Source organism: Phyllobates terribilis, unplaced genomic scaffold (genome assembly GCF_046119375.1).
Source record: "Phyllobates terribilis strain yellow unplaced genomic scaffold, ASM4611937v1 Scaffold_1__5_contigs__length_1240528914, whole genome shotgun sequence".
In the NCBI taxonomy this organism is placed as follows: domain Eukaryota; kingdom Metazoa; phylum Chordata; class Amphibia; order Anura; family Dendrobatidae; genus Phyllobates; species Phyllobates terribilis.
The window spans coordinates 18,912,717-18,939,263 of NW_027362761.1; positions in this window are offsets into that span (position 1 = coordinate 18,912,717).

The following is a 26,547-nucleotide window of genomic DNA, read 5'->3' on the forward strand; positions in this document are numbered from 1 at the left end:
ATGGTACCAATAAAAACGTCAACTTGTCCCACAAAAAACAAGCCATCACATGACTGTCGACCGAAATATGGAAAAATTATTACAGCTCTCAAAATATGGTGATGCAAAAACTAGTTTTTGAGAAAAAGTGTCTTAGTGTGTGACAGCAGCTAAACATAAAAACCCGATATGAATTTGGTATTGCTGTAATTGCACCGACATAAAGAATAAAGTAGTCTAATCACTTAAAGGGAATCTGTCACCCCCTGGGAGATATCCAACCTCTACTATGGGCATACAAGTTCTAGAAAAGTAAATCTATACATACCTGTATGGCCCATAGTAGAGGTCTGATTGCAGAGAAAAGTGTTTTTAACAACTCCGTTTTCCACAGGCTTGGTGTTCCCCGGACGCCAAGAAATCCCCGCCTAACTGCTTATTATTCCCCGAAATCCCTGCCTGTATGCTTAGTTAGCATATTCCCCCCTCCCCTGCGCGTCACAGGGACCTGTGACGTGCACTGTGCTCCCTGACTTCCCGGGCATGAGCAAAGCGCCGCTCACATAGAGCGCGCCTTGCTTCCTCCCGGCCCCGTCTCTCCATGACTCCCCAGCGCTGCAGGGTGCTATTGCGCAGGCGCCGGGGAGTCTCTGTCACGTGTGACGGGGAGGAGGGTGGGATATGCTAACTAAGCATATAGGCGGGGATTTCGGGGAATAATAAACAGGCGGGAATTTCTTGGTGTCCAGGGGACGCCAAGCCTGTGCAAAATGGAGTTTATAAAATCACTTTTCTCTACAATCAAACCTCTGCTATGGGCCATACAGGTATGTGTAGATTTACTTTTCTATAACCTGTATGCCCATAGTAGAGGTCTGATATCTCCCAGGGGGTGACAGATTCCCTTTAAACTGCATGAAGAATGGCATAAAAAAATAAATAAAACCAATTCTTCATCTGGTGTTGATTTGTTCATTCTGTCTCCCAAAGATCGCAGTAAGGCTCGGCTCACTTTTATCCTGCGCTCTACGCTGAGCGCTTACACCGAAGTTTCCATGTAAATCTCTGAATTATGGGCTCCAGACAGAACCCCCAGCAGAAGATTTCCTATAAAGAGGCAGATGGAGGCACCGTGGACACTGTCTGACCTGTGATGTAGCGGTATCTGTCTTTTTTTTAGGAGTGTATAAAAATACCGTCGGCCACAGTTTTATGCACCTCTGAAAAAAAATAATAAATCTTTGAGCAAAGGCCAGATGGAGTCTAGAGTAATTCTGCTGTCTCATTATAGTGAATGGATCCATCCAGGGCTTCATTTGAATTATGTCACTTGGAGATTTAAAGTGCTCCGAGCAGAGCGTCGGATAAATGTGATCCAAAATGTTATGTAATATGTTCCCAAAAAAAGCTTCAACTCAATCCACAAAAAAAAGCAAGTCCTCACTCAGGTCCGTCATCTGTCAACGGAAATATAGGGGGCTTCCACATTACTGGTAGCACAAAGGCTCTAGAAAAGCGAAATGTCCCTTGCCCCCCTAAAGAAATTCAGCAAATTCTGTACTTCCATATCCAAATGCCCCCCTCCCTTTTGAGCCCCAGTGTGCCTAAGCCGCAGTTAGTGTCCACATGTTTGACATTTCTGTAGCAATGAGAGCCCGCCTATTTTACGAGTTCATTAGCTTGGCACTACAACGCACTGGTCACTGCAACGGCAGTTTGCAATTTTCACTCCGCAACATCCACTGCTGCTTGTTTCTAGAAAACACCCATGGGGTCAAAATCGTCATGACACCTGTAAATAAAGGGGTATAATTTCCAAAATGGGGTCACTTGAGGGGCGATTTTGCTCTTCTGTATATGGAGTCCGCAAACTCTTAGAAAATTCTACGCTCCAGGATGCTTCCTGTATAACTACTACTTCGCCATACGCCAAGACTTGGGAGGCATGGAGCGCTATTTGCCAATAGCGTGCAGTCCATTCCGAGTGGTGGTTAAAATGTAATAATTTTTTTCTTCATTGCCCAAAGATATAAAATTCTGTGATCCACATGTGGTGTCAATATGATCACTGCACCCCTAGATGAATTTGAGAGATGTAGTTTGTAAAATGGCGTCTCTTATGGGGGGGTCCGCTGTTCTGGCACCTCAGGGGCTCTGCCAATGTGACATGGCACCCTCAAACCAGTCCAGCAAAATGTGAATTCCAATATGGCGCTTCTTCCCTTCTGAGCTTTGCACTGTGCCTCAAAAGTAGTTTTCGACCACATATTGGGTATTGGCGTGCACAACAAATTTTGGAGTCCATTTTCTCCTTTTGTCCTTGTGAAAATAAGAAATATGGGGCTAAAATAACATTTTTGTGGGAAAAATTAGATTTTTTTTTTTATTTATTTTCACAGCTCTACGTTTTAAACTTCTGTGAAGCAGTTGGGGGTTCAAGGTGCTCACCACACATCTAGATACATTATGTGAGGTGTCTAGCTTCCAAAATGGTGTCAAGTGTGGAGGTTTTCCACTGTTTAGGCACATGAGGGGCTCTCGGGACACCAACAGACCATTGCATCAAAGTCTGCATTCCAAAACTTCACTACTTTTCTGAGGCCTGCTGTGAGCCCAAACAGTAGTTTACCCCCACATATGGGGTATCTGCATACTCAGGAGTAATTGCATAACAAATTTTGGTGTCTATTTTCTCTTGCTATCCTTGTGAAAATGAAAAAATTTTGGGCTAAAATAACAACATGTTTGTGCGATGTAAATACTTTTATGCCCAAAAATTACAAAAGTATTCTCGGAGTGATACCTTTATTGGCTAACCAGAAAAAAAATATATATGCAAGCTTTCAGAGCACAGTGGCTCCTTCTTCAGGCAATATTACAAATGAATTGATAAGACAAAAGGCACAACATTTAAGAGATGTTACAGCAAGACATTTGTTCATGAGGTGTAAGGGGTGATGCCTCCTAATGATAAGTCAAAGAGATCAAATTTAGGGTTTTTAGTTGCAAATTGCAAGTCTGTGGGGATGTTTAATTATCGGGAGACCATCTGGTGAAGGTGTGAATTGAATCCATATAGTGAGTCAGAAATCCAGGTGTTAGATTGAGTCCTGTTGTCAAGGAATTGAACATTCTTATCAATTTGAATTCCAAAATGTTTCTGTCATCCTTGAATTGACCTTTTAGTCTTAAAACTTTTAGATCTGTCATACAGAGTCCCGGGCCAGAGAAATGATTCCCACAGGTGTGTCCAGTTAATTCTTAATTGTGTGTCTGTGTAAATTCATTCTCGTTTGCAGTTTTTGCATAGTGTGAGCGAAATACTCTCACCTCTATGCCTTCCGAACTCCAAATTAATAAGATTTGTTTTACGAGCGCTCGGGAAATCAATACAGCACAACCTTGTATGGTGTACTAGAAAAGACTTCTGCTTTATTAGCACATATGGCACTTTAAATAGGGTCAGAGACAAAGGAAAACTTCCCTCTGACCTATAAACCAATAGTAACTTTAGGGGAGTGAATAGTAATGTGAAACCTCACTGCCCATCAGTGTTACCTGATGACCATTACATAAGAGTGAAAACAAAATAGATACTACAGACAAACAAGATGGATTCTTTTCTCTCACATTTCCCCCCTTTTGTGACCAATTATGGCATCTCCGTAGGTATATAGGAGCGCGCTAGTCACGTCCTCGGGACTTTCCTACCTGCTTCACCTCAGTTCCCTACCTAAACACCTTTAATTGTATCACAACAATGGATCTTTTCTTGTCTGGGGTCCATAGTATACAATCAGGGGTTATGTGACACTGTTTTCCTTACATATAGACCTGAGTAACTTAGGTGTAACATAGATCAGCGCTTTTACGGCTACATATATCAACAAGCAGAATAATAATAATTGCATACATGTATGTATAATCCCTGAGAGCCCCCCACCTAGACCCTTGAACCAATTAGTGGGATTCAGGAAAGAGAATGTTTCTCCCACCAGGAGTCCTTGTTTGCGTCATGTTCCTGTAACCACTTATCCCTTATCTCGGTTATCTTCTGTTTATCAGTCCTAACCTGGAGATTTCCTATAACTTCATGTAATGACAACATGCAGGACCGATGATGTGACACATCCCTCCTTCCTTAGTGGTCAGGTAGTCCAGCACTATGGTGTGTTGGTTAGTGGCTACAATTAGCTGTTTCTGTATTATATTAGATGCATTAAGGACATCAAGCACCTGGAAGATCTGGTCATCTAGATAATCAGTCACCTCCACCAGCTTATCCCACATCTGCGTTATGAATGGGTAAATTAATACTCAGCTCACAGTCTTATTTGCCACCCCATGTCTACAAGATGAGGTTTACCATTGGGTCTGGGATTGTTGTCTGCAGCTCGTGTGTATAGGGATTGCTTTAACATTTACTCTGGTGTGAGGCACTATAAGGCTGTGTGCCCACGATGCGTTTTTTAAGCGTTTCCGCAGCGGCAAAAACGCTGCAGAAACGCTTAAAAAACGCTTGGTAGAAGGCCTACCATGTTCCCCAATGATAATCTGCATGTGCTGTGCACATGCTGCGGAAATTTCCACTGCGTGTTATCATTGCGGAAAAATCCACAGCACTACCAATTATTTTGCGGAAGTGCTGCGTTTTCGCTGCCATTGACTTGCATTAGATCGCATGGATTCCGCATCACTATATATGTAGATGCGCATTCCAATGCGTTCTAATGTGCGGATGGTACCCAGATCTAGAGGAGAGGAGACTCTCCTCCGGACCTGGGTACCATAGAAAACTGTAAAATAAAAAAAAATACATACTTACCTTCTGGCGGCCAGCGCTGCACTCCTCCTTGCTAGCCGGTAGTTTGCGATGTACTGAAGGACCTGCGCTGACATCAGAGTCATGTGATGGGTCACGCGACACTGACGTCGGCAGGTCCTTCAGTCTACCGCTGCCGGCAGCTGGGACGGTGAAGCAAGACAGCGCGGGCTATCGGAGGGTAAGTATAGATTTCTTTTTTTATTTTTTGACATTCTCTTGGGTCACACTATATAAATCCATGCTGTTTGCATGGATTTATATACACTGTGTGCAGAATTATTAGTCAAGTTGTATTTTAGAGGATTATTTTTGTTATTGATCAACAACTATGTTCTCAATCAACCCAAAGACTCATAAATATCCAAGCTTAATATTTTTGGAAGTTGGAGTGTTTTTTTTTTTTTTTAGATTTGGCTATCTTAGGAGGATATCTGTTTGTGCAGGTAACTATTACTGTGCAGAATTATTAGGCAACTTAATAAAAACCAAATATGATCCCATCTCACTTGTTTATTTTCACCAGGTAAACCAATATCATAAACCAATTTCATCAGTCCATAAAACCTTTGAAAAATCAGTCTTAAGATATTTCTTGGCCCATTCTTGAAGTTTTATCTTATGTTTCTTGTTCAAAGGTGGTCTTTTTTTAGCCTTCCTTCCCTTGCCCCTGTCCCTGAGTATCGCACACCTTGTACTTTTTGATACTCCAGTAATGTTGCAGCTCTGAAATATGGCAAAACTGGTGGCGAATGGCATCTTGGCAGCTTCACGCTTGATTTTCCTCAATTCATGGGCAGTTATTTTGGTCAACACGCTTCTTGCGACCCTGTTGGCTATTTTCCATGAAATGCTTGATTGTTCGGTGATCACGCTTCAAAAGTTTGGAAATTTCAAGACTGCTGCATCCCTCTGCAAGACATCTCACAATTTTGGACTTTTCAGAGCGAGTCAAATCTCTCTTCAGACCTATTTTGCCAAAGGAAAGGAAGTTGCCTAATAATTAAGCACACCTTATATAGGGTGTTGATGTCATTAGTCAACACCCCTCCTCATTACAGAGATGCACATCACCAGATTTACTTAATTGGTAGTTGGCTCTCAAGCCTATACAGCTTGGAGTAGGACAACATGTATAAAAAGTATCGTGATCAAAATACGCATTTGCCTAATAATTCTGCACAGTGTAGTGTGACCAAGTTGACAAGCACTTTCCAAGTGATGCTAAAATCGCTTGGAAAGCGCTTGTCAACCCACATGCGGAAATGCAAGTGAAGAACGTTTCACTTCCGCATGTCCCTGGCAGGAAAACGCATGTACAATCCACATGTACAATCTGCATGCATTTTTTTTTCTGCCAGGGAGATGCAGAAACGCTCAGTGAAAAATCCTGAGCATTTCTGCATCGTGGGCACATAGCCTAAAGGTTGATGGGGTCAGGAAGGCCTGTGTGCAGACCCCTGTGAAGTTATTAGGTAACCACTTGTATGCCTGATGTCCACATACAATGTACAAACTCTCTGGTGCTCCCATAAGTGTTATTGAATAGACTAGCAATCCGTTTAGACAATAAGGTGGAACTTAATATGTCCATCATCTCTCCCTGATACGGAGTGTCATTTGGCATAATACCTGATATCCGTCTTTCCAAGGTGACGTTTACACTGTGAAGCTCAGGATTAAGTGTGGCATCGACCGCTATACACTGTGTGATGTCGGTACACACCCATTACACTCAGAATGCTGTAGAGAAAGCGACGTTTCTGGATCTCATCTGGATGCAGCTGCAAGAGGTGAGGTTCGGCTAACAGGAGAGGTCAACACGACTGGAAGCCCAAGGCATTCCTGTCTGTCTTAGAGGCGGACCACTCCTGTTGAACAAAACCACGACTCTGTCACCCATGCAGCTACAGGCAAACCTACATCTTTCTCTTTCCTCTTGTTATTCCTCTTAGTGGGAAAAGTGCGGTTACTCAAATAGAACATTTCCTTCAAAGTCACTGGAATGGCTAAATAACGCATAGTATTAGAGTTATTTAGAGTTATTATAGTTATTCCTCTTAGTGGGAAAAGTGCGGTTACTCAAATAGAACATTTCTTTCAAAGTCACTGGAATGGCTAAATAACGCATAGTATTAGAGCTCACAGGACTGTGAGTGCAAATCCAACAGTCTTTTGGTAATGTACTCGTGTCCAATGTCTTTTAAAAGTACTTGGTGATGTCTAATGAATTTATTATCCTAGTCATCATTCAGACCCTCATTTAATATCTTTGCTAGAGGCAATGCCACCACTATCCCCATTAGAACTGGCAAAAAGGTAATCATTCTGCTGGTGGAGTGACTCGTGGCTGGCGTGTATCCAAGTGGATTTTCCCTCAATCTTCACCGAAGTTGCTGTGGTCAGAAGAACTTTGAATGGCCCATCAAATCTTGGATCAAGGCTTTTTCTGACGTGTCTTTTTAGGACCACCCAGTCTCTAGGCTTGAGATCATGTGTTCCAGACACTGATTCAGGGTCTGGAATGGAAGAATACACCTGTTTATCACACTGTTTAAGCGATTATGCAAGGCTTACACATAGCTAGTCAGGCTGTCATTCTGCATCTGAAGTGACTGTGGGAAATATGACCCTGTTCTATGTACTGAACCAAAAAGTATCTCATATGGAGAGAGTCCTGTTTTTCTACCTTGAGTGTACTGTGACGCCTCTACTCAGAGAAGCCCGTGTTTTACCCTGGGTGTTGGGGGACTCGGTGTCGGGCCCTGTGATGGAGAGATGGGATGCAGCCGTGGCCCGGGCCCGACCCGTGCTCAGGGCCGTCACATTAGAAAGAGATGGTGTGGGCTTGTCTGGGTTGAGTGGCTGATTAACGACTACGCCACCTGTGGAGCCTGGTGAAGGGTCACCAGCGCCGCTGCAGTCCGCTGAGGCCTGATGTCGTGGCGGCTAAAGTTATTACTACTCCCCACAGGCGGAGCAAGGCCTCAGTGCAAGCAAACAGGATGAAGGGGGGTAGTAGTAGTGCGGGGAGTACGGGCACCGCGTCGCATGGTATGGCGCATAATGAACAGTCCGGAGGCCATAGGGGTGAACTTCCAAGGCTTTACTCACTTAGAGATAACAGCGGGAAGGCGACTCCCTGCTCCCCGCGGAGTCCTGCGGCCACCAGGGACGGGGGTCTGACTACCTCTGAGAAAGTACCGTGTTCGGTAGCGACCCTACACAAGAGTGTTCCTGCACTACAGACTTCACCCTTCACCCGTCTGTGCGTGTGTGGATAGGCCGGTTCTCCCTCTGAGCTCCTCTCAGGACTAGGGCACGGGTGGCAGTTCCTCTCCATCCGATGCCCGGTGGGATCCTCAGGGCCTAAACGGGCTTTCCCATCCAGGACATAGAGTACAAGGTCGGGTGTCGGGGGCCGGTACCCCTCTTGCAGCCGGAATCCCTCTGAATAGATCAGGTAGGCGAGGACCGGTGGCGTGCTCCGCTCCGTCTGCATCCTCCCCGGGACCCATTTGCTGGGGAGCCACACTCTAAAGCTCCCGGGCCTTCTTGATCCTGGTCCTTGGCCAGGTTGAGACATTCCTTGTCTACAACCTACCTCTCGTCCCATGGCCAGGGTACGAGGGCTGTGTCCCTTACCGGTGCAGGCCCACACAGGATCTGTGCTCCCGGAGGGAAGTCACATTACACACAGTAGTTTGACAGCACAGTACGACCACTAAAACCTATGACTTAGGACTAGCAAAAAGGACCAGAGAAGAACCAAGACCAAAGATGGCATTCTATTAAATATGAAACCTGAAGTGTCACTAACTGGTACGTCCTCCACCCTCACCCACTAACTGGTTCCTACCACTTTGTGTTCCCCAGTCTCCCTGTAACCAGGGGAGCAGCACCTAGTGCATACCAGCTCCCTCTGGTGGAGAAGTGTGGTGTTGGATGCAAGGCTGGGTCACGACTATCACACTGGCCTTACCTCAGAGGAGGAATACCACACTCCATTAGAGAAGTGCAGCATTCCTGTGGCGGTCGAACCCTCAGGGGCGCCACAGTACCTTATTGAGAAAAGAGCTAGAGGCAAGCATTCGGTCCATGGTTTGCCGGTTTCCTCTTTTGCCTTCTGAATCTTTAACTTTAATGTCCCATTCAGTCGCTCTACCTTCCCACTACTCTGTAGATGGTAAGGTGTGTGTAAACCCTGCTCAATTCCCAAAGACTTTAAGATCTCTCTCATGATCTCTCCAGTGAAATGCGTACCTCTATCACTTTCAATCACTTCAGGAACCCCATATCTACATACCACCTCCTTCATGAGTTTTCGAGCAGTAACCTTTGCTGTAGCTTTCTGCACCGGATATGCCTCAGGCCAACCTGAAAAGAGATCAACACACACAAGCACGAACTCATATACCCCTACTCATGGTAGTTGTATATAGTCAATCTGCCATCTCTGGAACGGGTAGAGTGGACGAGGGGTGTGTTTCTGCGGGGTCTTCACAGCTTTCCCTACGCTGTTGTGCACACATTATACAAGACTGTGTGTGCCCGGCTGCCTGGGTACTGGACCCTGGTGCCACCCATACCTTGTCTACCAAAGCACACATAGCTGTTTTTGACAAATGTGTTAGTCCATGGGTTACCTGGGCCGTCACTGAGTAAAGAGCTGGCGGCAGCCAGAGCTTACTGCCCTTTTTCCCACAAATCTTCCTCAGTCAGCTGGGCTCCCTGCGTCTCCACTCCTTCTTTTCCTGTTGAATCACCTGTTTCTGCAGGGATTTAAGAATATTAGGAGTGACAGGTGCCACTGAAGTCACAGTCTGTACCGCTGCTAGACTCTCAACTCTCGGCCTCTTTGCTGCTTCCTTGGCGGCGGCATCTGCACGAGCATTTCCTCTGCCTTCATTGGCGTCAGCTCGAGTGTGAGCTTTATTCTCACTATGCCAAGGTTAGTTGGTAACAGGAGAGCCTTCATCTGGGCCCTTTCGCTCTCTGTGGTTTTATAGGGTTTTTCATGCGACAAGATCTACTATGTACACACACATTTGGCCGTCTTACCCTTTGCCGCTCTACACTCCTCAGTGAGTGCCTTCAGCTCTGCCTCCTGTGCCGATAGGTGAGGAGGGAGTGGTTGATCTTTTATTACCTCATGTTGTGTGACCACAGCGTATCCAGTATAGAACCAACCAACATCTTGGCATTTGGATCCATCTACAAAAAACTCAAAATCTGCATTATCAATGGGTTCTTCTGAGACATATTCAAACCCTGCCGTCTCTTGCTACATCAGACCTACACAATCATGGGGTGTATGTATGTCGGCTCTTTCCTCCTCTGTCAGAGAATGTAAAAATAGTTCCTTTTCCCCATCTTTCCCCACTTTTTGAATCCAATGGCAGAAGCGTAACTGGATTCAAAACTGTACATCGTTTGAGTTCTACATTTGGAGAAATGAGGAGGGCACATTGAAGTCGAAGTTGTTGGGTCATTGAAATGTGCCTAGGATGTACCTGACTGAGGACACCATGAATGTCATGTTGAGAGTAAAGTGTGATCTTGTAATCAAGAACTATCTCTGTGGCCTTTTCAATAATGGCTTGAACCGCAGAAATGGCTCTAACACAAGAGGGTGCACCTCTGGCAACAGGATCCAGCCTAGCTGAGTAGTAGGCCACTGGTCTTTGTAGTTGTCCGTTTTTGGGTAATGCAAGCTGCTATTTTGTGACCTTTCTTTCCTCTGTGAAATGTCTGGTGCATTGTGACATGCTATGTCCTAAGAAGACTACCTTCTGGTGATAAACCTGTGGTTTCTTTTAGAGGCCTTACATGCACATTCTGCTAGGGAACACAAAAGTGAGATAGACGACTCTTGACATGAGACTTGATCAGGACAAAGTACTAAATTGTCCACATGCGCTAAACTAAAATATCACAACCTCCAAATATGGAGGAGTCAACAAATTTTCAAAATGAGAAAACATTGCAAGGCTATGTGCCCACGATGCAGAAATGCTGCATATTTTTTCCACTTCTCCCTGGTAGGAAAAACGCATGCGGTTTTTACATGCGTTTTTCCTGCCAGGTAGAAGCGTTTGTCAAGCGTCTTTGCATGCATTTCTGCATGCGGGTTATCAAGCGCTTTTCCAAGCGATTTTAGCATCACTTGGAAAAGTGCTTGACAACTTGTTCACACTATATAAATCCATGCAACCGGCATGGATTTATGTTGTGTGACCAAGTAATAGTTAAAAAAAAGAATAAGAATGTTAAAAAACAAAGATTATACTTACCTTCCGATGTCCTCCCGGTGTTTTCTCTGCTGCGTCCGGTGTCTTTGGCGGCTCGCGGTGGTGTGAAGGACCTGTGGTGACGTCATTGAGTCATGAGACAGGTCACATGACTCAATGACGTCATGGCAGGTCCCTCACAACACCGTGACCCATACAGCAGACCAGACGGAGCGGAGAAAACACCGGGAGGACATCAGAAGGTAAGTATAATCTTCATTTTTTATTTTAAATTCTTTTTTTTACAGTTTCTATGGTACCAGAGTCTGGATGAGAGTCTCATCTTCTCCAGACCCGGGTACCATCCGCACATAGAAATCGCATAATATCCGTGTGTACAAATGTGCTGACATGGATAATATGCGTTTCAATGCAAGTCAATGGCGGCAATTACGCTGCGTGTTCGCAAAATTAATGGACATGCTGCGTATTTTTCCGCAATGATAATCCGCAGTAGAAATTTCCGTAGCATGTGCACAGAACATGCGGATTATCATTGGGGAACATGGGGCACGTATTACCAAGCGTTTTTAAGCGTTTTCGCTGCAGAAATTCCGCGGCAAAAACGCTTGAAAAATGCATAGTGGGCACGCAGCCCAAAAGTAGACATTATCGGTGAATTCTGAGCACCTTGTGATAGCACTATCCATGTAAATTGTTTACGACCAAGGAAAAATAAATAAATAAAAATAAATAAATACCGGCAGTCTGGGTGCAGAGGCAGGAAAAGAATGCATTGTCTAAGTAAATCACCATAAAATGCTTTGATGATTTCTCAAAGAAAAACATTAATTCCATACAGACCTGGCTGCCCAGTATCTATTAAGGAAAAAAATAAAAATGTAAAAATGTGCCTGGAGTTCATTTTAATAATTGAAATAGAACCTCCAAAGATTGAATTTCTGTCATTATAATTTTTATCTAGTGGTTTTCAATAATTAGGATGAAGGGAAAAAGTCATTCCCAGCTATCTGCTATGTGAGTGGGGGCTGCTGCATTCCTGCCTCCCCCACCTTTTTCTATGATAAGGAAAAACTTAAGGCCCTGTCGCACATAACGAGATCGCTAGCGAGATCGTTGATACGTCACGGGTTTTGTGACGCAATAGAGACATCGCTAGCGATCTCGCTACGTTTGACAGGTAGCAACGATCAGGCCCCTGCTGCGAGATCGTTGATCGTTACAAAGCTCCCTGGACCATTCCTGGGTCGTTGCACTCCCGCTGGGCAGTGTGCATCGCTGTATTTGACACCTAGCCAACGACCTTGTCCAGCGATTCGGAACTGAGACACGTAGGCGTGCATAAATTGGACTATTCCGCGCCCCTCGTCCCCGATTGGTGGTCGCTACAGCGTTCTCATTTCCGGACGCGCATAAAGAAGGCAACAGAATAGCGATTCCGTCCTTTGTTTCTGACCTCGTGCTTGATTGCACATCCTACCAGAGTTCTCCGGGCTGTTAATATCCGTTCATTGGACTAGTGCTGATTTTTGCTTATCATTGCAGCGTTCTCCAGCGGTGACTCCGCTTTGAACATATCAGACATCTTTAGTGAGGTAGGTATTGTTTGAGGTCTCAAATGCGTTTCCATTTTTTATTCTTTTATCACACATTTACTAATTATCTGTTATCTTTGCTTTTCAGGGAGGGAGGGCTTGGTCTCATAGCAGAAGTTATAATTGGGACCCCCCCACAAAAAAAAAAGGAAATAATTGTTGGGGACACAGAAGAGCAGATCCCACAACCTTCCAGCCTTTCTTCCTTTCTGAACTCCTAGATTCCTCTTTCATAGCCCCATAAAAATGTGATGCCAACAAAAGTGTCCCCCTTAACACAGTATGATACCCCGATGGTGACTTCCTCCTTTTTAGCCTCCACATGCAGTGTAATGACCCTAATGTATCACATGAGCCATGTATGAGGGAGGTGGAGTCGGAGTCATGGAAATTGAGGAGTCGGTTTGGCTTATCGACTCCGCAGCCCTGTATACCAGGATGGGAGAGCACACCGTATAATGCAGCCCCCCATAGGGTAAAAGGCAGCCCCAGTCCTCCAGTATTATCAGTACTGACTGATTTACAAAAATATATAAATACATACTTACCACTCCTTATTCCCCACTGCTTCAGTCTCTGCAGCGCGTCTCTCTCATCACGACAGCAGCTGGCAGCTCCACTGTCTGACACAGCGTGGTGCATCGTAGCAGCGTTGCCGCTGTTTGATTAACCGCCACCCACCGGCACTGTACTCAGTAATGGCTGCGTGTAGTGTGTTGTGCGGCTGTGCCTTGTAGTAATGCCGCAGCAGGGCCCACTCAAGCACAATTAAAGGCGTTGGCCATGTCTGAACACAGTGGCAGTGGGCGGCAGCGGCAATCAAACAGAGGAGCGTGGGGTACAGAATGGGGGAGACTGCTATGGGGTCCGCTGGCTCACGGGCCCCCTACGGCCACGGGCCCCATAGCAGTTATGTGGCCTGCCACCAATGGCGGTACGCCACTGTTGTACTCGTATGTATACATACACATCCATATACACATACATATTCAGATACATAAAAATCTACACCCATATCCACACTTATATACAGATAACCAGATATACACACACATACTCACAGACACAGAAGTATGCATACCTATATAAAAATATAGATACATATTTCTACATAAAACCACCTAAACACCAGTGTTCCTGTGTGACCGTCACACTAGAGACACTGCTGCGTTCTACAGATGTCGCATTATCAATACAGCGTCTCTAGTCCGACACGCTAATAATTCAAGTCACAGTAGCGTTCTCTAATAAACCGCGGGTTTATTGGCGACGTTGATGCGTCGTGGGCGTGGTTACCGACGTTCATGCGTCGTGGGCGGGTCTAACGACGTAGTTGCTTATTAAGAGCATTATGGCATCCAGGGTCAGGGCATCTCCTTGGGGTGACGCTGAGGTGTGCTACCTTGTGGAGCAACTGGATGCACTTGATTATGAGTGCCATGTGCACTCTGAGCATCCAGTGCTCCATAAGCGGGCGGTGCTGCAGAGGATCGGTCGGGGCCTGGTCCAGAGATTTGGGGTGCAGCGCTCTGCTACACAAATCCGGAAAAAGCTGGCGGACCTGAAATATAGGTCTGCCGACCGAATCGTCAGCATCCGGTCACGGACCCTGCCCCGCCGTGGTGAGTGGTTTTAAAATATGTTAGCACAATATATGGCAGCACATTAGTTACAACTGCAATTACCTTAGGTATCTAATGTTATTTGTTTTCCAGCACCTGCAGCCCCAGAGCCCCCAAGGGAGTCACCTCCAGCCCTGGAGCCCCAGCAGCATTCCTCTACCAGCTCGCCAGCATCACTCCGTGATATAGGTGCAGCTTCATCTTTCGGTAATGCTTTCACATAAAATACAGTCCATACAACTTGGAAAGTATAGGGCTGTCATGTACTATTAAGTGTTGTGTCTTTCTCTAGCCGGTGGTGCCAGGGGATCCGGGTGGTCCTTAAGCTCGTCATCATCCGAGCAACCCGAAAACCGTAAGTGTTAAATACCAAACATGTACCTGATAGGCTGTGTGCCCACGATGCGTTTTTTAAGGCGTTTCTGCAGCGTTTTTGCTGCTGTGGAAACGCATTAAAAGCGCATGGTAGAAGGTCTGCCATGTTCCCCAATGATAATCCGCATGTGCTGTGCACATGCTGCCGAAATTTCCGCTGCACATTATCATTGCGGAAAAAAACGCAGCACTACCAATTATTTTGCAGAAGGGGTTTTTTTTGCGCCGCCATTGACTTGCATTATAATGCGCCAATTCCGCAATACTGCATCTGTACTTGCGTAATTAGCGCGTTCTAATGTGTGGATGGTACCCGGTTGTGGTGCATCGTGGGCACATAGCCTTAATTTGATGAATGTACAGAATTATTGGACTTAAGTTTAACTATTACCTCCGTAGAAATCCCAACACTACAAGATCTCCTGGCGTCACAACGGAGACTGAGTGAAGAGATCCACCAGCACGGAGTGATGCTGGCAAGATTTGTGGCAGCCCATGACCGTCACGGCAGCCAATAAATTCTGTTTTGTTATGTAGTTGGTTATATTTTTATAAAAAAAAGTTAGTTTATATCCACTATTGTCTACACTTTGTTACATCTAATCCTATCCTGTGAGATACTGCCTGAAGAGTTGTGTATCTAATCCTATCCTGTGTGATACTGCCTAAAGAGTTGTGTATCTAATCCTATCCTGTGTGATACTGCCTGACGGGTTGTGTATCTAATCCTATCCTGTGTGATACTGCCTAAAGAGTTGTGTATCTAATCCTATCCTGTGTGATACTGCCTAAAGAGTTGTGTATCTAATCCTATCCTGTGTGATACTGCCTAAAGAGTTGTGTATCTAATCCTATCCTGTGTGATACTGCCTGACGGATTGTGTATCTAATCCTATCCTGTGTGATACTGCCTAAAGAGTTGTGTATCTAATCCTATCCTGTGTGATACTGCCTGACGGGTTGTGTATCTAATCCTATCCTGTGTGATACTGCCTAAAGAGTTGTGTATCTAATCCTATCCTGCGTGATACTGCCTAAAGAGTTGTGTATCTAATCCTATCCTGCGTGATACTGCCTAAAGAGTTGTGTATCTAATCCTATCCTGTGTGATACTACCTGACGAGTTGTGTATCTAATCCTATCCTGTGTGATACTGCCTGACGGGTTGTGTATCTAATCCTATCCTGTGTGATACTGCCTGACGGGTTGTGTATCTAATCCTATCCTGTGTGATACTGCCTAAAGAGTTGTGTATCTAATCCTATCCTGTGTGATACTGCCTGACGGGTTGTGTATCTAATCCTATCCTGTGTGATACTGCCTAAAGAGTTGTGTATCTAATCCTATCCTGTGTGATACTGCCTAACAAGCAGTGCAGGGGCAGTAAAGCCCACTCCAAAGTCGGCTTTCACACCCTCCTGCTTATTGATGTTATCAGCTGAAGTTGTGTAGGGGCAGGAAAGCCGTCTGAAGTTGGCTTTCATTGCCGCCTACTTATTGATGTTATCAGCTGAAGTTGTGTGGGGGCAGGAAAGCCGTCTGAAGTCGGGTTTAATAGCCGCCTGCTAATTGATGTTATCAGCTGAAGTTGTGTGGGGGCAGGAAAGCTGTCTGAAGTCGGCTTTCATTGCAGCCTACTTATTGATGTTATCAGCTGAAGTTGTGTGGGGGCAGGAAAGCCGTCTGAAGTCGGCTTTAATAGCTGTCTACTAATTGATGTTATCAGCTGAAGTTGTGTGGGGGCAGGAAAGCCGTCTGAAGTCGGCTTTCACAGATGCCAGCTAATTCAAGAAGAAGAGAGAAGAGGAAAGAATAGGAACATAGTATGAAAACTATAAGGAAGACCTAACATGTTGATCCAGAGGAAGGCAAAAAAAAACCATGCTCCGTTTTGGGGAAAAAAATTCCTTCCTGACTCCACATACGGCAATCAGACTAGTTCCCTGGATCAACGCCCTATCAAGAATCTAGTATATACAACCTATAATCTGAGTCAGACTCATGGTGCATGGTATGGCAGATCATTGCCATACCGTGCACCATGACTATGACCCCAAAGACTAAAAGAAGGAAAGTAGGAAGAGGAGGGGAAGAAGACCAGCTGTGAAGAAGACCAGAGGACACAGGGAGAAGACAGGTGATAAAGCCTGGAGCCGGAAGAGGAGAAGGGGAGGAGGTGATCACCAGCGGAGAGCAGGGATGGGAATAGAGGGTAGAGAATGGAGGGGAGGGAACGGAGATTGGGAAGGGATCGGAGGGCAGGGGTGAGGGGTCCCACCCTCGGGAAGAGGTAAAGCAGAAAATAAGGCAACAAAAAAACATTTTTATTTCAATCAGGGTGAGATCAGAGGGCAGGGGTAAAGTTAAAAAAGAGGACAATAAACCTTTTTTTTATAAACAAACAAAAATGTGAACAATTTTAAATAAGTATTAAATTAACAATATTTACAAAATGATAAAAAAAAATTGAAATGAAACATCACTACAGTTCTTCATATCGATTACCTGTATTTGTGTATCCGTGCCTGGGGGAAACAAAAGAATCAGAACACATGGGATACTGTGGGGGGGGGGGGGCAAGGCTTTGTGGATGCCGGATCCTCTGCACTGGTGTGCTGCGAAGTGGGTCCGGCATATGGGTCCAAGAATGTTGTTGAAAATGGCCAGGGTCAATCAGAGTATGTACAGTAGACGTTTCATTAAGTTCACCGGCTGCCGCTTTATTTAAAGTCTCAAACATGACCCTTTCTGCGTGCGCCCTCTGTCGGTCATCCAGCCTCTGTAGTCTCTCGCCAGCATATGTTGCAAAGCTGTCCCGCTTGGCCTGGGTCTGCAGAAGTAGAATCTTGTTCGCCAGAGATACTAGATCTGGCGATGGCGGCAAGCTGGCCTTTCTTTTCCTTGATTTTCCTTGTCGCCGAGGCACAAGGTCTTCACTTGTAGAGGCCATAGGGTCTTCATTCACCGATGCCATAGGTTCCTCATTCCTTGACATAGCACTCGCCTCCTCCATACCACGTTCCGTAGCCGAGATGTCGTCATCTTGCCGTTGGTGCTGTGGGAACACAAAATTAAAGTTAAGATTTGGTTACAACATCCAGCAGGTATGTTATGACCAGCATGGGTACACGTGCACTAAAAAACAAATATGAGGGGTGGCTAAACTATGGCATGTACATTGAAAGTATAAATGCTATTTACAGGGAAGCAAAGAAGGTACTTACATCTTCAACAGGGGAGTCAGTCCGTATGTCGGGGTCTTCTTCCGAGGTCGGCCGCATCGTACACGCCATTCGCCGAGGTAGCTCCTGGTCACGGGTGAAGGCAAGCAAGTCATAATACCATAATGTCGGCACATAAACCTCATCTGTGCCGGTACCTGACTTCTTTGATTTCTCCACCCGGTTGAGTTCTTTCTTATATACGGTGCGTAGACCCTGGATCTTTCTCTTCACCAGCTCTTCATCCACCTTCTCATTGGGGCCATGCCTTTTAAAGAGGGAAATCAATTGCTGGTAGGCCTCCCTCTTTTTCTCTCTATTGCAGTAGTCTGAAGATTTTATTTGCCAAAGGCACGGCAGGGAGCGGTAGAGGTCAATCATTTCCCTCACAAACTCTTCACTTTTGAAAGCCATCTGAAAAGGATAGCAATACAGTGAGCATACATGAAACATTTTAAAACATAGTAAAAAGTACTACACACCATTTGCTGACTAAAAATGGCCTCCAATGTATAAGCAAATGTATACTTGTTGGGTGTGACAAAAATCCACTAAAATAACTTACCGTGTAAACAAAGCAATACAGTGCCTGAAGAACCCAAAAGTCAATGTTCAGTCACAGCTGAAGAAAATCCACAAATGAATGGAATCACAGCAGTAGAACGCAACTAGGATCCAAAAATCAGGACGCTGACAAGGCTTCAACAAATCCCAGATGGACGAAACTTGCCCGGAGAACACTGCTACGATCCGAAAGCAGAGCGCAGATAGGAACAAAGGAGCGGAATTGCCCCAACGTCGCCTTTTAAAAAAACCCGGCCGCCAATCAGAACGCAGTAGCGTCCACCAATCGGAGATGAGTGGGCGCGGAAAGGTAATTTTATGCACGCCTTTCTGACACAGTACAGTCCCTCAAAGTGTGGATCGTTGAAATAGCTGCTGTGTGACAGCGTCCCAGCGACCAACGAGATCGTTAGTTAGATCGCTGGGGCGGCCGAAATCGCTGGCAAGTTATACATGTTTGACGGCTCCCGAACGATCTCTCCAGCGATATCAACACTGTGACGTAGTAACGATCTCGCTAGCGATCTCGTTATGTGTGACAAGGCCTTTACTCTCTATGTTCTCAGAGTTTGGATCAACTCTTGCTCCACCCCTTTGGCTACTTGTAACAAATTCTTTGGGTCCTTCCCCCTCCACTCTGGGTGCATTTTTTTACATGTCCCTCTCTAATTGATTTCTTTAACCCATCCACAAAAGCATTTCCCAATATACGTATATTAAGAGTGTCCCCTGGTAAATATCCCATATCTGTCCAAGTCATCTGTAAAAGGGCAAAATATTTTTCTACAGTCTCATCTTTTTCCTGAGTGATGTCATTTAAAGATATAGATTGTTCTCTCTGTTTTGTCAATACCCAACGCTGCAACATCTTACAATATTCTTCCCCTGACTCTAATGTCTGTCAATCAGATAGTCTTTTGATGGTCCTGTCTCTTGCTTTTTAATATGTGCAGTCACATCTCCTTCTTTTGCATCTACTAACGATTCTAAATCCTGCCATGTACAGTTATATACTGTATAACCTGTATCGGTTGAATTTGTCTAGAGAAAGGAACAGGCTTCTCGTCAGGGTCAGGAAGTGGTTTCATCATAGCTAGCTGTACACTGGGGCTCCAAGGCTTGTATTCCTCTATAGTCACCTTGTGAGGGGGGCCATGCCTCATGTGTAAGGAGTACTGGTCCTTGGTATGTGAGAGTATCCTCTATCAGTCGCCCCCTCTCACTGCTCTCTTCCCCCTCCCCATCCCATGTAATTAGCTCTGGGGGAGGAGGGGTATGATCAGCTACCACATGCGTCTTTGTTATAACTGGTAGAATAGGAGCATTTGGGGAACTGAATTTAGATTTAGTTCTCTTGCAATTTGAACAGTTACTTTTCCATCCCAAATACTGTACCCTACATACTGTACATGTCCACCATCCTGGTCCGTTATAAGGAGGAGGTACTGTTAATTCTGTCTCATTAAAGCTGTTCAGTCCATTGTCAAAAGCATTCACTCAATACTTTTACTTATAGTGCTTTTCTCACACTTTCTGCACTAATTACTTCCAGAGCCAACATTCTTTACCTGCTCAGCCTTCTCCCTGAACACATACAGACCAGACCCCCTGTGGGGAATTTCAGTCATTTCAACATTTTACTATCCGTTATGGCATCCTTGCCTTCACGTTATCTGAACATTCTACTTTTTACTGTCTTTCCATTGGGTTTCTGTCTCTATTTACTCGACAAGTTTCCCATACTTGCCTCAAAATCAGTGCTAGCACAATATCAACAATAGGCACAAAGCCACGGGTCCAATAGGCAGGCCACACAGACACACATCCTATTATTCTGAAGTCAGGCACTTAGCCACAGATACTACAATACACCCAGTAAATGTCTATAAGATACCCCTCCTGCTGAGTTGATCAGTCTCCGCAGTCAAACATGATGCAGCAACACCAACAATCCTCTAGTACAAGCACCACTATATCAGACTCATACGCTGATCCACATCACATGCACACAGTTCAAAAAGGCATAGGTAACTCTTCCCAGTTCTTGGACTGGACTATTAATTGCAAAAATAACTCACCCGGATTGGAGGTAACCAGCTCACAGTAAAAGTGAAATACAATTGTAAGAATAAGCTTCTTACCTTAAGCCGCAGCGATTGAATTCACTTTTACTGGAGAGTGCGCCTCACTCTAGATCCGGATGGTATAATGCTCGTCTAGTCCCGGGCTTTTCGGCACCAAATTCTGTGAGCGAAATACGCACTCCTCTATGCCTTCCAAACTCCAAATTAATAAGATTTGTTTTACGAGCGCTCGAGAAATCAATACAGCACAACCTTGTATGGTGTACTAGAAAATACTTCTGCTTTATTAACACATGTGGCACTTTAAATAGGGTCAGAGACAAAGGAATAGTTCCCACTGACCTATGAACCAATAGTAACCACAGGGGAGTGAATAGTAATGTGAAACCTCACTGCCCATCAGTGTTACCTGATGACCATTACATAAGAGTGAAAACAAAATAGATACTACAGACAAACAAGATGGATTCTTTTCTCTCACAATAGTTTCTCCAATATAAACTCCTTCCATGTATCATGTACACCACATTGGAGGATGTGCATGAAAAGACATCTATGATTTTGTAGTCCTGATTTGTGTTTGGTATACAGACTGTATTTGATGGTAATTTGTGGGTACAAGTTTTGCATTTTTTGGTTTTACATGGGAATGTGCCAGTCACTGATGGTTATGAGAGAACACTTCTGACAAGGAGATTCCTTAAGTTAGGGGGCTGTTTGTAGACGAGTAGTAGTAGTTTTGGGAATATTTCTTTCAGTTTGTGGTCTCTGTGGAATATGGGTTGAAGATCAGCACCAATTTTCCTTAGGATGTTCTTGTGGGGGTTGTATGTGACTACAAGATGTACCCTGTTGTTGTCCTCCCTCTGTCTGTAATCCAGGAGGCTGCTTCTTGGTATCCTTGTAGCTCTGTGGATCTGTTCATCTATTACCAGTTGTAGGAATGTATTCCTCAGTGATAGTAGCTGCAGTTTTCTGTCCTTACTGTCTGAACAGTTTTCAATGTACCTCAGAATCTGTCACGCTGTCTCTGTATACTGGAGGTAGGGGGCCTAAGCTGACCCTAAGCTGGGGCTCTGACTAATCCCTCAACCTGGAGGTACTGTTAAAGGTACAGAGGTCCAGGCCGCCAGCGTAACCCCTACCTCCTGAGGATCCCTGCACCTAAGTAATCTAGTCCTGAGAAGGACCCCGATCACAACAAAAGGGGACAAGTAATAATATGCCCACACACAGTACTTAGACGAACGAGACAGTACAAGGGAAAAACCAAAACCACCTTGCATACAAAAACTACACAACTACAACAGAGGGAACACCAACGGGAAAGGAGATAAATGATAAAGCGAGGAAGGGAAAAAACTCTCCGAATACACTTATCTCTGAAACTCCAAATACCACGATCCGCTCTGTTAGTCTGCATGAAATGCTTTCACCGACACTTCCCTAACAGACCAGCAGGCATTTGAAGGAGTCTCACTACAGCAGCATTGATTGCAGCTGGGCGAGGCTGGACCTCGTCTAGCACAGAGAGAGAGAGAATTAACTCCCTCACTGCCGAAAAACACAAAGCACCAAAAAGTCAGCTGCGAGAAGTCAGGCTGTGTAATCGTGACGATCTTCGTGGCGACACACCCTTGACAGTACCCCCCCTTCTACGAGGGGCCTCCGGACCCTCAGGGCCAGGTTTATCCGGGTGAGTCGTGTGGAAGGCCCGAACTAATCGGTCTGCGTTAATATCCGACGCAGGAACCCACATCCTCTCCTCAAGACCATACCCTTTCCAATGAACCAGGTACTGAAGGGACCGGCGATTAAAGCGTGAATCGATGACCCTCGATACCTGTAACTCCAAGTTACCATTGACCACCACTGGAGGGGAAGGTAAAGGTGACGGTACCACCGGCGCCACATACCTCTTAAGCAACGATCTGTGGAACACGTTGTGAATTTTAAATGTAGGGGGGAGGTCAAGATGGAATGCCACCGGATTAATTATAGAACTGATTCTGTACGGCCCGATGAACCTGGGACCCAGTTTCCAGGAGGGAACCTTAAGTTTTATATTCCTGGTAGACAACCATACCCGATCGTTCACACTTAGGTCCGGACCAGACACTCTCCTCCTATCAGCCATACGTTTGTATCGGTTCCCCATAGTATTCAGATTCTTCAGCACCCCTCTCCATACTGAAGCGAGTGATGAGGAAAATCGTTCCTCCTCAGGAACCCCCGAAGAGCCCCCCCCTACTGAAAGTACAAAACTGGGGGTGAAAACCATATGCCCCAAAAAACGGGGACTTACCAGTGGACTCGCTCCGCCTATTATTAAGAGCAAACTCTGCCAGAGGTAAGAAAGAAGCCCAGTCCTCCTGGTTCTCTGACACAAAACACCGGAGATATGTCTCCAAGCTCTGGTTCATTCGTTCCGTCTGACCATTGGTCTGAGGATGAAAAGCCGATGATAACGACAAATGCATCCCCCGCCGTGCACAAAACGCCTTCCAGAACTTGGACACAAACTGAGACCCCCGATCAGACACCACCTCGGAGGGTACCCCGTGAAGCCTCACAATCTCCCCAATGAACACCTGCGCAAGAGTTTTAGCATTAGGGAGAGCAGGAAGAGCGATAAAATGTGCCATCTTGCTGAACCTGTCCACTACAACGAGTATGACCGTTTTACCCGAAGACGGAGGGAGGTCCGTAATAAAGTCCATAGACAGATGAGTCCAAGGACGCTCCGGGATCTTCAAAGGTAAGAGGGCCCCAGACGGACGGGTATGTGAGGTCTTAGAGCGCGCACAAACCCCACAGGACGCGACAAAAGTTACCACCTCCTTATGTAAGTTAGGCCACCAAAACCGACGCGAGAGGAGATCCACAGTTGCTTTACTCCCCGGGTGTCCTGCAAAAACTGAGTTATGGTGTGCCTCGATCACCTTTTGTCGCAACTGATCTGGAACAAACAGTCTCCCCGGAGGTCCAACAGGGGCGTCCCCCTGAGCCTCCAATACCTCCTCCTCCAGCTCAGAGCATACTGCCGAAACCACCACCCCCTCCTGAAGGATAGGAATTGGGTCGTCCGTATTCCCGGCCCCAGGGAAACTACGAGATAAGGCATCCGCCTTTACATTTTTTGACCCAGGACGATATGTAACGACAAAATTAAACCTGGTAAAAAACAATGACCACCTAGCTTGTCTGGGATTCAGACGTTTCGCGGACTCCAGATATAGCAGGTTCTTGTGATCGGTGATAACGGTGACCGGATGGACTGCCCCCTCCAAAAAATGGCGCCACTCCTCAAAAGCTAACTTAATGGCCAAGAGTTCCCTATTGCCGACATCGTAATTCCTCTCAGCGGACGACAATTTTTTAGAGAAAAAGGCGCACGGATGCCACTTACCAGGGGACGAACCATGTGACAATACTGCTCCCACCCCTACCTCGGAAGCGTCTACCTCTACAATGAATGGCTGTGACGCATCAGGTTGAATGAGTATGGGTGCCGAGGCAAAACATTTTTTCAAGGAGGAGAATGCTTGACAAGCCTTGTCAGACCACCTAGAAAAATCCGTCCCCTTTTTAGTCATGTCTGTGAGAGGCTTAACCATGGACGAGAAATTACGAATGAACTTCCGGTAATAATTAGCAAACCCCAGGAAACGTTGTAGTGCCTTAAGATTCTCTGGCCGATCCCACTCAAGAACTGCCCGCACTTTCCCAGGGTCCATACAAAAACCGGACGCTGAAACCAGGAAGCCTAAAAACTGGAGTTCCTGTACGGCGAACACACACTTTTCCCATTTGGCATACAGTTTATTATCCCGCAAGATCTGTAACACCTGCCTAACGTGCTCCTGATGAGACACCAGATCCGGCGAGTAAATTAAGATATCATCCAGATATATGACAACAAACTGTCCCACCAGGCGGCGAAAAATGTCATTAACAAAGTGTTGGAACACCGCCGGGGCATTAGTCAGACCGAATGGCATGACAAGGTTCTCATAATGCCCCTCCGGAGTGTTAAACGCCGTCTTCCACTCATCCCCCTCCTTCATCCTAATCAGATTGTACGCCCCCCTGAGATCCAACTTAGAGAACCATTTGGCGCCCACGATCTGATTAAAGAGATCGGGAATAAGTGGGAGCGGATACGGATCTCGGACCGTAATCCGATTAAGTTCACGGAAATCCAGGCAAGGGCGTAGGCCTCCATCTTTCTTCTTAACAAAGAAGAACCCCGCAGCCACCGGTGAAGATGAAGGTCTAATATGCCCCTTAGCCAGACTTTCTGAAATATAATCCTTCATGGCCTGCCTCTCAGGACCAGAAAGGTTATACAACCTAGCTTTAGGTAACTTGGCCTCAGGGAGCAGTTTTACAGAACAGTCATACTCGCGATGAGGAGGTAGTTCCTGACACCCTTTCTCCGAGAATACATCCTCAAAGTCCGCCAGAAATGGAGGTAAGACCCAAGGAGTAACCGCACCGATGACCGTGTTCATGCAGTTTTTATTACAGAATTTACTCCATTGGCTTATCTCTCTGGTTTGCCAATTAATAACCGGGTTATGCTTAGTTAACCAAGGAAGGCCCAACACTATAGGAGTGGGAAGACCCTCCAACACGTAGCAAGACAACAGTTCTTTATGTATCGCCCCCACTTGAAGTTTTACGTCATGCACAGCTTGCAAAAAACTTCCCTGACCGAGAGGCCTGGCATCGATCGAGAATATGGGGATGGGTTTAGCCAACTCACTCAATCGCATACCTTGAACCCGGGCAAACCGAGCATCAACCAGATTAGCCCCGGCCCCACTATCCAGAAGAACAGATATCCTCTCAGTTCTCGTACCCACCACCACCTCCGCCGGTACGAGAAACTGAGACGAACCTAGGGATGAAATACCTACTCCCAGATTGCCGTCCACCACACAACCTGGGATCAACAGTTTTCCGACGACTCTTCACTCTGCAAGGGACGGGATGGACACCCCCCAATAAAATGTCCCTTTCTCCCGCAGAAGAAACACCTTCCTGTCTTATGGCGCACCATCGGTCCCCTCCCCCGAAATGATGTCCCTCCTAATTGCATAGGCTCCTCTGGACTGACCAGGGGAACCACCATATGAGGGGACCTTGTAGGAGGTGGAGTCATCACAGGGGGTAGAGTTATCCCGCACCTCTCCCGAAGCCGTCTGTCAACGCGAATAGCAAGGGCCATAGCGGCTTCCAGTGACGCGGGAGAGTCATACTGTGCCAACACATCCTGTAATTTGTCGGATAAACCTTGACAAAACTGGCTCCTAAGAGCCGGGTCATTCCACTGGGTGTCCGTGGCCCACCTACGGAACTCCGAACAGAATTCCTCCGCCGGACGATCTCCCTGCTGAATCCTACGTAACTTAGACTCAGCAAGGGAGATCCGATCTGGGTCATCATATACGAGTCCCAGAGCAGCGAAAAACCTATCCACTGACTGGAGAGCCGGGGAGCCCGGGGGAAGAGAGAACGCCCAAGATTGTGGGTCCCCTTGTAGGAGCGAGATGACAATTCCCACCCTTTGTTCTTCACTCCCCGATGACCGAGGCCGCAGCCGAAAGTACAACTTGCATGCCTCCCGGAAAACAAAAAACTTGTCCCGTCCCCCAGTGAACCTGTCAGGGAGAGCTACTTTAGGTTCTGGTCCGGCTTGCTCCTGAGGATACAAAACCTTGGACCGAACGTCCGCCAGCTCCATGGACAAACTCTGCAACTGCCGAGCTAGACCGGTTACTGGATCCATGGTAGCTGGAGAAAAACTAAGTGGTCGGTGAAAATGTCACGCTGTCTCTGTATACTGGAGGTAGGGGGCCTAAGCTGACCCTAAGCTGGGGCCCTGACTAATCCCTCAACCTGGAGGTACTGTTAAAGGTACAGAGGTCCAGGCCGCCAGCGTAACCCCTACCTCCTGAGGATCCCTGCACCTAAGTAATCTAGTCCTGAGAAGGACCCCGATCACAACAAAAGGGGACAAGTAATAATA